Raw genomic sequence first — 12,464 nt, 5'->3', positions numbered from 1 at the left:
GAAGATCCTAATCTGCATCTCTCTAACTTCATGGAACTTTGTGAAACTTTTAAAGTTAATGGAGTTAGTGATGATGCCATTCGACTGAGACTGTTCCCATTCTCGCTCAGAGAACGAGCCAAGAGTTGGTTAAACTCCTTGTCACCTAACTCTATTGCCACCTGGAATGATCTGGCAACGAAATTCTTGTCAAAGTTCTTTCCTCCAGCAAAGTCTGCAAAGCTGAGAGGAGAAATCAACAACTTCTGCCAACAAGATAATGAATCTCTCCATGAGTCTTGGGAGAGGTTTAAAGATCTGATCAGAAAGTGCCCTCATCATGGTATAGAGAAGTGGATGCTGGTCCACAATTTCTACAACAGGTTGGTTGGTAACACTAGAACTCTAATAGATGCAGCAGCTGGTGGAGCCTTTATGAGAAAGAGTGCTAATGAGGCTTATGATCTATTGGAGGAGATGGCTCTAAACAATCAGCAGTGGCCAACTGAAAGGAGTCAATCTAAGAAGGTAGCTGGTGTGTTAGAGGTTGATGCCATCACAAAGTTGACAGCTCATGTTGAGGCATTGACAAAGCTAATTGCAGGGCAAGCTAAACAAGCCCAAGTTGTTTGTGAGTTATGTGGAGGAAGTCATCACTTTTCAGAGTGTCAAGCAGATGTGGATGATTCACCAATGGATGAAGCTAAAGCCATTGGAAATTTTTCGCAAAATAACAACAACAATTATGGGTTCAACCAGGGTGGTAACCGAAGAAACAGTGGGTTCTATCAGCAACGAAATCAGAACCAGACACAGAACCAACAGTTTAATCAGCAACAAGCCTCTGGTGGAAATTCTAGTTTGCAAACAGATTTACTGCTACAATTCATGACTGAAACTAGATCTTCAATCAAAGACCTGCAGACTCAGATGGGCCAACTAGCAACTCAGGTAGCAACCCGTCCTCAAGGGAATTTGCCTAGCACAACTGAAGTAAACCCCAAAGAAAACTGCAAAGCAATTACCCTGAGAAGCGGTAAAAATTATGATAGTCCTGAATTGCCACAACCAGCTGATGAAGATAAGGAGAATAAAGCTCAACCAATGCCAACCCCAACACCAACAGCAGAGAAGGCTACTGATAGCCCAACACAACCACAACAGTCTCCACCAATTAGCATTGATCACCATGTGAAAATACCCTATCCTCAGAGGCTCAGAAAGTCAAGTCTAGACAAGCAGTTCACCAAATTCCTAGAAGTCTTCAAAAGACTTCACATTAACATTCCCTTTGCTGAATCTTTAGAGCAGATGCCAAGTTATGTGAAGTTCATGAAGGAGATTTTGTCAAAGAAGAGAAAGATGGAGGATTATGAGACAGTGGCTCTAACTGAAGAGTGCAGCGCCATTCTACAGAAGAAACTCCCTCCCAAACTCTGAGATCCAGGGAGTTTCACTATTCCTTGTACTATTGGGAGGATTGAAGGAATAAATGCACTATGTGACTTGGGAGCCAACATTAACTTGATGCCTCTATCAGTGTTTAAAAGATTGCAGTTGGGTGAAGCAAAGCCAACCATGGTAAATCTCTAATTGCGGATCGATCACTAGCTCATCCTAGAGGAGTCATTGAGGATGTGTTAGTTAAAGTTGACAAGTTCATCTTTCCAGCTTATTTCATTGTTCTGGATATGGAAGAAGATAGCAATGTCCCAATCATTCTTGGGAGACCATTCTTGGCAATTGGCCAAGCCTTGATCGATGTTCAGAAGGGTGAATTAAAGCTGAGAGTCCAAGGAGAAGAAGTGGTCTTTAATGTGCTAAAGGCTATGACATACCCAAAGGCAAGTGATAACTGTTTCTTCATTGATTTGATTGATGAAATTGTGGGTGAGAAAAAGCTGCTAGATGATCCTCTCGAACTGATTTTAACTGAAGATGAATTGACGGAGCAAGAGGGACAAGAGGTCATGGGTTATGTGAAGTGGCTTGATTCCTATGGGCCCTTGAACAGAAGGTATTATGAGGAATTGGGAGCAGTTCCAAAAGAGCTGATGCCATCTACTGAAAAGCATTCAGAACTTGAATTGAAGGTGCTTCCTAGTCACTTGAGGTATGAGTTTTTGGGTAAAGATAAAAAGCTGCCAGTTATTTGTTGGAAATTATTTTACCAGGATCTAGATTTACTAACAAGTATGTTGGATTAACAACCTAATATGAATTCTAAAACAATGAAAATAAACACATATAAAGTTAGAAAACCTTACAGTGGGTGCATCGGAATAATATGACTCCTTCCGTTCAGATCTCTAGCCCTTGATTCCTTTCTGTAGCAGAGCATCACCAAGATCTGAACCTGGATCTTCTTTTCTCCTTCTTTGATGTAGAATTTCCATAGTCTTCCATACTATGATTGAGATACCACTTGATGTGTGTGGGCACTACTCATTCACTCAAGGGAATTCGAAAAACAGAGAAGAAAGAAAGAGAGAGAGTGGCGGTTTCATAGTGTTTGAGAGAATAAACTGTAAAGTGTGTGTCTCAAACCTGAAGCCTTTACCTTCTATTTATAGAATACCACATAAGGTTAAAGTTGAATTATTTGGCATTTAAAAATGAAAAATAAAATGAGAAATAAAAGCATTAAGTGGCCGGCCATTCATTGAGGAAAATAAATCCTTCCACTTTTCAAACTTTCCTATTTCATCATTTCTAATTTCCTATTTTCTCAAAATTTTCAATCCTCTCTTTCAACTTCATAAATGTAAAATCTAATTATTTAATAACTATAATTAATTATTAAATAATATATTGTCATTTATTTTATTTATTAATAAAAACTAATCAAAGTTTCCCAATTAATAAATATACCCTTTAAACTCTCTATTTACTGTTTTACCCTTGCTTAGTGAAAATTCATAAAGTAGACATAGTCTAACTTTTAGAATTTTAATTGATTAATTAAAATCAATTAACTGAGTCTTACAAGCAGTATGGTCTCAACTAGTATGGGGACCATGGGTCTATATAACCGAGCTTCCAATAAGTCGAACCGAATTTACCAAGTAAATTCCCTAACTTATTAATTCCTCATTGAATCCACACTTAGAACTTGAAATTGCACTCTCAGTCATATAGAAACGCTCTATATGTTCTACGATATAAACACGTCATTAGTTATCCATTGTTATAACCCTAATGTGATCAATGATCCTCTATATAGATGATTTACACTGTAAAGGGATTAAATTACCGTAACACCCTACAATGTATTTTATCCTTAAAACACTTAACCCTGTATAAATGATATTTCACCTAAGTGAAATGAGATCTCCACCATTTATCTTCGTTTGGTTAAGCTCGAAGGAAATCATCCTTTACTTCTATTTGCCAAATAGAAGCTATAGATTCCATATTTATGTTAGCGCTCCCACTCAATTGCACTACCGTGTTCCCAAAATGTAAGTATCACCCTAACCCAAAAGTAGGCTTAACTTAACAAATCAAAGAATACGAATAACACTCTTGAGATTGAGCCTAACCATATCAGGATTTCGATCATTTGATCTAGGATCAACAGGTGATATTGAATTGAATAGATATTACGGTAAATTTTAACATATCTAATCAAAGTTCAATATCGGTCCCTTCCGATGTATACTCCATACATCCGATACTGGTAAACTTTGCCAATGTCTTGGAAATGACATAACACTTTTCCAAGGTGTAAGAATACCTATCGCTGATTATACCATGTCAGTCTAAATCCAGTGTTCTGACAAATCAGGGAATAAACTTTTGAACATATGATTAAGATTATATTCCACTGTGCTGACAACACTACAATCTTTAACCAACTCATATGTTCTTGACTTAAAAAGAATTCATACATTATATACATATAATCATGAAATAAATCATGTGGACCATGCAACATAAAATGTTATTTCTGATCTTTATTAATAAGTAAATCTGATTATATGAAATGAGTTTTATTTAGGGCATAAAACCCAACATTATTGTGTCAGCTTCTCTTTCTGATGTGGAAACTGATAGACTACTGAGGGTACTCCGAGCTCACAACAAGGCTATCGCTTGGACACTAGGTGATGTCAAAGGAATCAGTCCTTCAACGGATGCACCAAATTCTAATGGAAGACAATGCCAAACCGAAAATCGACGCTCAACGAAGACTCAATCCACCCATGAAGGAAGTTGTCAGAAAAGAAGTAGTCAAGTGGTTGGATGCTGGAGTTGCTTATCCCATTTCAGATAGTAAGTGGGTTAGCCCGGTGCAAGTGGTTCCAAAGAAAGGTGGAATGACTGTGATTAAGAATGAAAAGAATGAGTTGATTCCTACAAGAACAGTCACTGGTTGGAAGATTTGCATCGATTACAGGAAACTCAACAAAGCAACACGAAAAGATCACTTTCCTTTGTGCTTCATTGATCAAATGCTAGAAAGATTGGCGGGGCAAGAATATTACTGCTTTTTTGATGGCTACTCTGGATACCACCAGATAGCTATAGCACCTAAAGATCAGGAGAAGACTACTTTCACATGTCCCTACGGTACCTTTGCTTTCAGAAGAATGCCATTCGGTTTGTGTAACGCCCCTGCTACTTTTCAAAGGTGTATGATGTCTATCTTTTCAGACTTGATTGAATCTTGTATTGAAATCTTTATGGATGATTTCTCGATTTTTGGTTCCTCCTTCGATCATTGTTTGGAAAATTTGGAAAAAGTGCTAACTAGGTGCGAGAAGTCTAACTTGGTGCTAAACTGGGAGAAGTGCCACTTTATGGTAACAGAAGGAATTGTTCTTGGGCACAAAATTTCAAAGGCAGGAATTGAGGTGGATAAGGCTAAAGTTTCAACAATAGAGAATTCGCCACCTCCAGTTTCTGTAAAAGGAGTGAGGAGTTTCCTAGGACATGCTGGCTTCTACCGAAGATTTATCAAGGACTTCTCCAAGATCTCAAAACCTTTGTCCAGCTTACTTGTCAATGGTGTTCCATTTGAGTTTGGGAGTTGCCTTTTGAGTTGATGTGCGACGCAAGTGATTATGCAATTGGAGCGGTTTTGGGTCAAAGACTTGACAGGGTGTTTCACACAATCTACTATGCTAGTAGAACTCTAAATTATGCTCAATTAAATTATGCCACCACAAAAAAAAGAAATGCTGGCAATTGTGTTTGCTTGTGACAAATTCCGACCCTACCTGATTGGGAATAAGGTAATTATCTACACAGATCATTCAGCGATCAAATACCTTATGACCAAGAAAGATGCAAAGCCGAGACTGATTCGGTGGGTACTTCTACTTCAAGAGTTTGACTTAGAGATAAAAGATAAGAAGGGCACCGAAAATCTGGTAGCAGATCACTTGTCAAGACTAGAGCTGGAAGAAAGTCAAAATACAAAAGAGGTACAGATAAATGAGCAATTTCCTGATGAACAACTCTTTAGTGTGAGGGAAAACCTGATGGTACCATGGTATGCTGACTATGTCAATTTCTTGGCTGCAAAAATAACCCCTCCTGAGCTTTCGCGTCAACAATTGAAGAAGTTCTTTTCTGAGGTGAAACATTATTATTGGGAAGAGCCAATCCTCTACAAGCACTGTGCCGATCAGATAATTAGAAGATGTGTGCCTGAAGAGGAGATGTATTCTATCTTAAATCATTGCCATGCTTTACCATGTAGAGGACATTTCTGTGGAACCAGAACGGCTGCTAAGGTGTTGCAAAGTGGATTCTTTTGGCCAACGCTATTCAAGGATGCTACTACCTTTGTTAAGGCATGTGATCGTTGTCAACGGACAGGTAATATCTCAAGAAGAAATGAGATGCCTTTAACAGGGATTTTAGAAGTGGAATTGTTTGATGTGTGGGGGATAGACTTCATGGGTCCTTTTCCTTCATCTTTTAGCAATTAATACATTCTATTGGCTGTCGACTATGTGTCTAAATGGGTTGAAGCTGCAGCTACACCACAGAATGATGGTAAGACAGTTCTCCGCTTTCTACAAAAGAACATCTTTACTCAGTTTGGTACTCCTCGAGCAATAGTAAGCGATGAAGGGAGTCACTTCTGCAATAAACAGTTTGAAGCACTCCTTTCAAGATATGGTGTCCGACATCGAACTGCCTTACCATACCATCCCCAAAGTAATGGCCAAGTTGAAATTTCTAATCGGGAGATCAAGATGATTCTAGAGAAAACAGTACAAAGATCAAGGAAAGATTGGTCAAGAAAATTAGATGATGCAATGTGGGCATACAGAACTGCTTTCAAAACACCAATTGGCATGTCTCCATATCGGTTGGTATTTGGAAAGGCTTGTCATCTGCCGGTGGAATTAGAGCATAAAGCTTTCTGGGCCATGAAGACTCTTAACATGGAACTAAAAGCTGCAGGGGAGAAAAGACTGCTACAGTTGAATGAGCTAGAGGAGTTTCGAAATGAAGCCTATGAGAACGCAAAAATCTACAAGGAGAGAACTAAGAAGTGGCATGACCAAGGTCTAGTAAGGAAGGAGTTTCAACCTGGGCAGCAAGTGTTGCTATTCAATTCAAGGTTGAAGTTGTTCCCTGGAAAGTTGAAGTCAAGGTGGTCAGGACCATTCACAGTAGTCAAGGTGTTTCCTTATGGTGCGGTGGAGTTAAAAGGTGATGGTCCAGCAACTTTCAAAGTCAGTGGACAACGTTTAAAGCTCTACTTGGGAGGTCAATTTGACCAAGCCAAGTCCGCCATGATTCTAGCGCCACTTTGAAGAACAAGGCTCAGCGTCCGGCTATATGACGATAAAGACAGCGCTCTTGGGAGGCAACCCAAGTGTTTTCTTTAATTTTTCAGACTTTTTGATTATGTTTTTAGTCTATGCTTTAGTATTTTTAGTATTTTTAATTTTTAGATTAGTACCAGACATTATTCTTTTTAGTTGAATCGTGAAAATCGTGAAAAAAAAAAATTATTTTCGGACTGAAGCCCAGTGGTCGCGACTTGGTAGTTCATGGGTCGCGACCTATTTTTCAAGTCGTGACCCCAGTCGCGACCTGGATTTTAACAAAAACTCGTGTAATTTTTTTGGTTCCAAAAGTCGCGACTAGCCTTTGGCCAAGTCGCGACCTATTTTCCAAGTCGCGACTCCAGTCGCGACTTCCCTATTTTCCAGAGAGGGCTGAAATTCAATCGTAAGCTAGTCGCGACTAGCCCTAGGCCAAGTCGCGACTTGCTCGCGAATTTTCTATAAATTCAAACTTTTCCCCCTCATTCAACCCTACACCAAAAATTCAAATTTCAAACACCTCTCATCCGAACCCTACCCCTTTTCTCTCAAAAAATTCAATTTTTCATCACCAATCTTAAATCTTTTCATCTTTTCCATAATTTCTCAATCCCAATCCATCCTAAAACCTAATTTCTCTCATCAATCTACACTTTCCATCAAAAACAACCCAAATACTCATCAATTTCACCCAAATCTGAAAATACATTGGTTCTTCATCTTCAACCTCAAACATTCAAAGATATTCAACAATGGAGGTGGAGTAAGGCGTCTTCGGGTTTGTAAGTATTATTCTCTATTCAATTTGAAAAGTTGCATGAGGATTTTGAGTATTTTGGTGATTATTGTTGGAATTCTTGATTGATATAGGAATTGTTAGGTTTATAGTGTGATTTGGGATTGTGGATGTAATTGTGTGGATTAATTGATGAGTTTTCAATTTTTGGGATATAGAAAATTAAGGGGAGGTGCTGCTCAAATTTTTAGCATTATTTAGAAAAAAAAAAATCAGAAAGAATCAGAAAAAAAAAGAAAGAAAAAGAAAAAAAAAAGAGATTCTATCTATTTTTGCTAAAAAAAAAAACAATGGCACCTAAGAGGACTAGGAATGTGGAGGAGGGTTAGTATTCAAACCCACCACCAACGGGTTTTGATAGGACCCGATTTGGTAACATTGAGGCCCAAAATCGCTTCATGAGAATTAAGAATAGGGCTTATATTGAAGATCGGGGTATTGAATTCCCCGAGAATCCTTTGAGGCGTCAACCTCAGTTTGAAACAATTCGAGCTCAAATAGAGAGGATGAAGTGGGGGAAGAACAACGCCTCCGAATTATTGAGGAGGAAGAGCAGTTTGATATGGTGGATGTGGCGGAGACAGTGGGATTTCCTGGGTTGAGGTTCCATGACAATGATGGCACAGAGGGGTCGCCAAACATCCTATACCGGTGTGAATTGAACCCGGTGGCGAAAACATGGCTGTACTTTGTAAGTGCTCGGTTAGTGCCCAATAGCACTTCTCCGATGTCCAAATGGATCGCCTGAAATATGTGTATGCCATAATGAAGGGGTACAACATAAACATTGGACAAGTCATCAGTCATAGTATTGATCAGATCGTACAAGGAGCCACGGGAGGTGGTTTTGGTTTGGCGGGAGTTATCACAAAACTCTGCGGGGCATATGAAGTTCCCCAATTGGAGTATGACAACACGGTGTTGCCACTTCGCAAGATGGACATCGCCTTTGTCAACAGGCTGAAAGAGCCACATCCCTATGGCCAACCTCCACCTGATGCACCGCAAGGGCGTAGGCGGCAACGAGAGCCTAGCGTTGAAGAAGAAGAGGAGCAGCCCCTACAATTGCCTGGGCCTATCGATCCCACAACGCAATACACTCATGCACAGCTGAGTTATATAATTCAGCAGAACAACCACATGCAACAATACATGGTGCAGAGGAGTGTCTATGATGAGGGACAAGTTCAGCAACTTAACTCTCTCATCAACAGGATGATCATCGGGATTGATGACCCGAATTATTTGGCGCAACCTCCTCGGTTCTACCCATATGACCAGCCGCCACCACCCAACCCTTTCTGAAAGGGTCTCAGGTAAGTTTCTTCTCTCTGCATAAAACTGTATACATTGGGGACAATGTCATATTTAGTTTGGGGGGAGAGACTTAAAAATTTTAAATTCTGCACTTTAATTTCTGCATTTTAATTTTCTGTTTTAGTTTTTTTTTTGTTTTAGTTAAGGAATGGCAATAAGCTTGACGATAGTTGTATACTGCTGATTAGTGTGATGTGATCTGAAATTGTAAAATGACTGTGTGCTTGATTCTGTTAACTCTTTGGATTAGTTTGGATGCTCAGAAACCTGTGTTTATCTGCAAATACTCAATCTGTGAAAATTGTTATAATTGTTTTACTATGGTTTGTGGTAAGATTGACAGGATAGCTTAGAACTTGCATGTTTATTCTTTTGAGACGAAATCTTTGATAGTGTTCAATTGGAATATGACTTAGGCATTTGTTGGATAGTTTGAGCCTTTAAGCCTACCATAATAATGTGTATCCATAGTTAACCTTTTGAGCCTAAACCTGTTATGTTTTTCACCCATTGATTTGAAAAAATTGTAACCACACTATTAAATTTTCTTCACCATGTTATCCATGATATCATAAGCTACATGATTAGTATGGGGAGAGGAGAAACATTTAGTGTGAGGAAATAGTGAGAGGGAGGAAAACTTGTAAGATTGAGAAGAAAAAAAATTGTGTAATTCAATGTCACTGAAAAAAAATGAAATATGATGAAAAAAAAACACAATAAAAAGTAAAAATATGTGTTCAAAAAATATGATTTCAGTGATGTTGGAAAATAATAGAGATGTCTTCTATCAATCTTGGTAAATTTGGGAACATTATGGGGTTTTAGAAAAAGAAGAGCAAAAAGCTTGTGGGTTATGTTTGTGTGCTTATGATATCTTGAGCCAAAATTGTCGTTTGCCTATCCCTGAATATCTGAGCCATACTACCTAAGCCTTGAAAAGACCTAATAATTCCAGAGAATACTGTCAACATTAGCGGAGAAAGGTAAGCATGCAAGCTTATGAGTTATCGGGCTGTGGAACTGTTGGAAAGAGTAAAACTTTTATAACAATGTTTCACATTTGAATAAATTTTTGCAGTTGTACATAGTGTTATGAATTGAGCATCTGAGTTAATTGTTAGAGTTAGTAGGATCGAAATTCTAGTTTATGCAAGGAAGAAAACAGAGCATGAGTCAGCAACGTAGTGATTATCTGATAGCGTAGTTAGTTTTTTTTACCTTACTCGGGGGCGAGTAAGAATCTAGTTTGGGAGATTTTGTTAGGTTATATTTAGCCTATGTTTCGGGTCATTAAAGTTAGCATTTTCTCATCTATTGGTGTCTTTTGGAGCAGTTTTACGCTTGATTTTCATTATTTCAGGTTCCCGGGGCGTTAAAGTTCAAATTCAGTCAAATGGCGAAAAACTGGGACAAACTGGAAAAAAATTGGAAAATTCAGCTCCAGACGCGTCAATAGTCGCGACCTCCAGAGAGCCAGGTCCCGACCCTTTTTCCTGGTCGCGACTCTGGTCGCGACTTCGAGATTTCGCAGAACCTCTAATTTTCGAGGTTTGCCTGTAGTCGCGACCAACTTAAATGCTAGTCGCGACTAGGTACGGAAATCGCAGATTTGACCTAATTTTGATTTTTTTTCTCAAATTGGAGGCACACCTCTCATCCCTATATAAGGAATACGACACTGAAGGTCAAAGTAAGCAGAAATAGACCTAAATAGTGGATGCAAGTGGAGAGGAAGCTATCTTGAAGACCCGGAGCGATATCACCTTCTAGTTTCTTTCTTTTACCCTTAATTTCTTCTTTATGTTTAGTTTTGTTTCTGAATTAATCATGGATGTTTTTAGAGTTATGTTGAACTAAATTTCCCAATAAGGGAGGATGATGAATGTTGTTTAAGTTTATGCCTAGTTAACAAATAATTGTCATTCCTTCATCTTATGTGTGAATACTATGTATATTTGTATTTAATTCCATGTGCAAGCTTGATCACCTTTTACATGTTTAATGATCTCAATTCGAAATCTGAAAAGTGAGAATTGAGAATGCTAAAATTGGATAGTCTAGGTTTTGATGTGAAACGAAAGTATTTACATAGCCTCAGTGACGAATAGATTATTGCTTAATGCTAATTTTGTGTTGATTTAATTAAGAAGTTAATTAGAGAACATATTATTTAGAACCTAAAAGATCTGAAAAGAGTTAGGTTAATTTATAATCTGTCATTCACATTGAGATAAGGATAGCAATTAGGTATTAACATTGGTAGCTTATCAACAGGATTTACCTCCCTAACCTCTCATCTTGATTAATCACCGTTTATTTTCTTGTTAATTTTCTGAGTTATTTACTTTTAAATTGCAAAATTATTATTTTACCAAATAGAATCATAAGTATAGTTTAGTAGTACTTAATCCAATTCCCTGTGGTTCGACCTCACTTGCGTGAGATACTACTTGATTGCGTATACTTGCGTAATAAACATAAAATTTGTAACACATATTCCCTAAATTTAATGTGTTTTCTCTAAGTGTGTAGGATTGTGCTTAAAAGACGATTTTGTGATGGACTGAGATCTTTAAGATAATTTTGACCATGTTTCCTTCATTTTTTTAAAGAGTTTGTGAAATACAAAATGATAGACCTCTTTCTCAGTTTTCCAAAATATGTTATATCATCTCATTTTGAACCCAGACGCGAAAATTATGCATATTTTACTAAGCAAGATCGAAACAGTTAAAAATGACAAAAAAATAGCTTTTGGCGTGGTGCTACAGGGCCAGAACTGAGAAATTACTTTTTTTTTGGACAAAAATAAAACCTTGGGGAATCTCACTTGGTGGCATCTCGATGTATCTTAGGTGCCATACTACTGACTGTATGGAATTTAAATTTAAACCTGATTTTCAAAAGTTATTTTTTCATTTTTCTTAGTATGTAAAAAGAACATTATAACTTCGACTCCAGAAGGAGAGGACGACTGGAGAGACAGAAAGCGCAACTTTGAAGAGAGAAACAAGTCTAAGAGATCAAGTAAGCAATTTGAAGCTGCATTCAAGAGTTTTCGTTTATTCTTCTTCTTTCTTCTTTATTTGTCAATTATTATTCAGATTCTAAACAATATTTTGAGATGATAAACCACACTATGTGTGGCTAGTTTTCTTAGTTGTTAGGGCTAGATAGATCTCTAATTATGACTTTAATTTTATGTAAAGTTTAGTTTAGTCCAATATGCTTTATGTGATTCTACATTGTTTAATTATTGTCATGATTATGATTTATGTATAGTTTTACTTTATGTGATCATAATTAAGGCTATTATATAGATTGTGAGATTTATTACTCGAGAGAGAAACTTTTAAACAATCAGGCATCAGGTAGATCAACTTAAGTGGTGTGAGATCGAGAGATAAGCATTGAACTAGGTAACCGAATGGTTTTAAATTGTGAAATCGAGAGGTGTAATATTTAGGATTATTTTTAGAGTGAGATTTAATGAAGGGAAGGTATAATGATAATATAGAGATATAGATTATTATTCACTTACACATTTTTTTATATGACACTAGGGTATAGAGATACAA

General features: G+C 37.6%; 1 non-coding gene across 1 annotated transcript; it reads right to left on the bottom strand.

Moving 5' to 3' along the window:
- Window positions 1-219: 219 nt before the first annotated feature.
- LOC115708548 (small nucleolar RNA R71) lies at window positions 220-326 on the bottom strand. The gene has a single exon (XR_004010039.2). It is a non-coding gene; the product is annotated as a small nucleolar RNA R71 (small nucleolar RNA).
- Between the last annotated feature and the right edge of the window lie 12,138 nt (window positions 327-12,464).

Source organism: Cannabis sativa, chromosome 1, assembly GCF_029168945.1.
Source record: "Cannabis sativa cultivar Pink pepper isolate KNU-18-1 chromosome 1, ASM2916894v1, whole genome shotgun sequence".
Classification (NCBI taxonomy): Eukaryota; Viridiplantae; Streptophyta; class Magnoliopsida; order Rosales; family Cannabaceae; genus Cannabis; species Cannabis sativa.
Note: the sequence above shows the minus strand (reverse complement) of the source record. Positions and strands in the feature narration are given on the sequence as shown.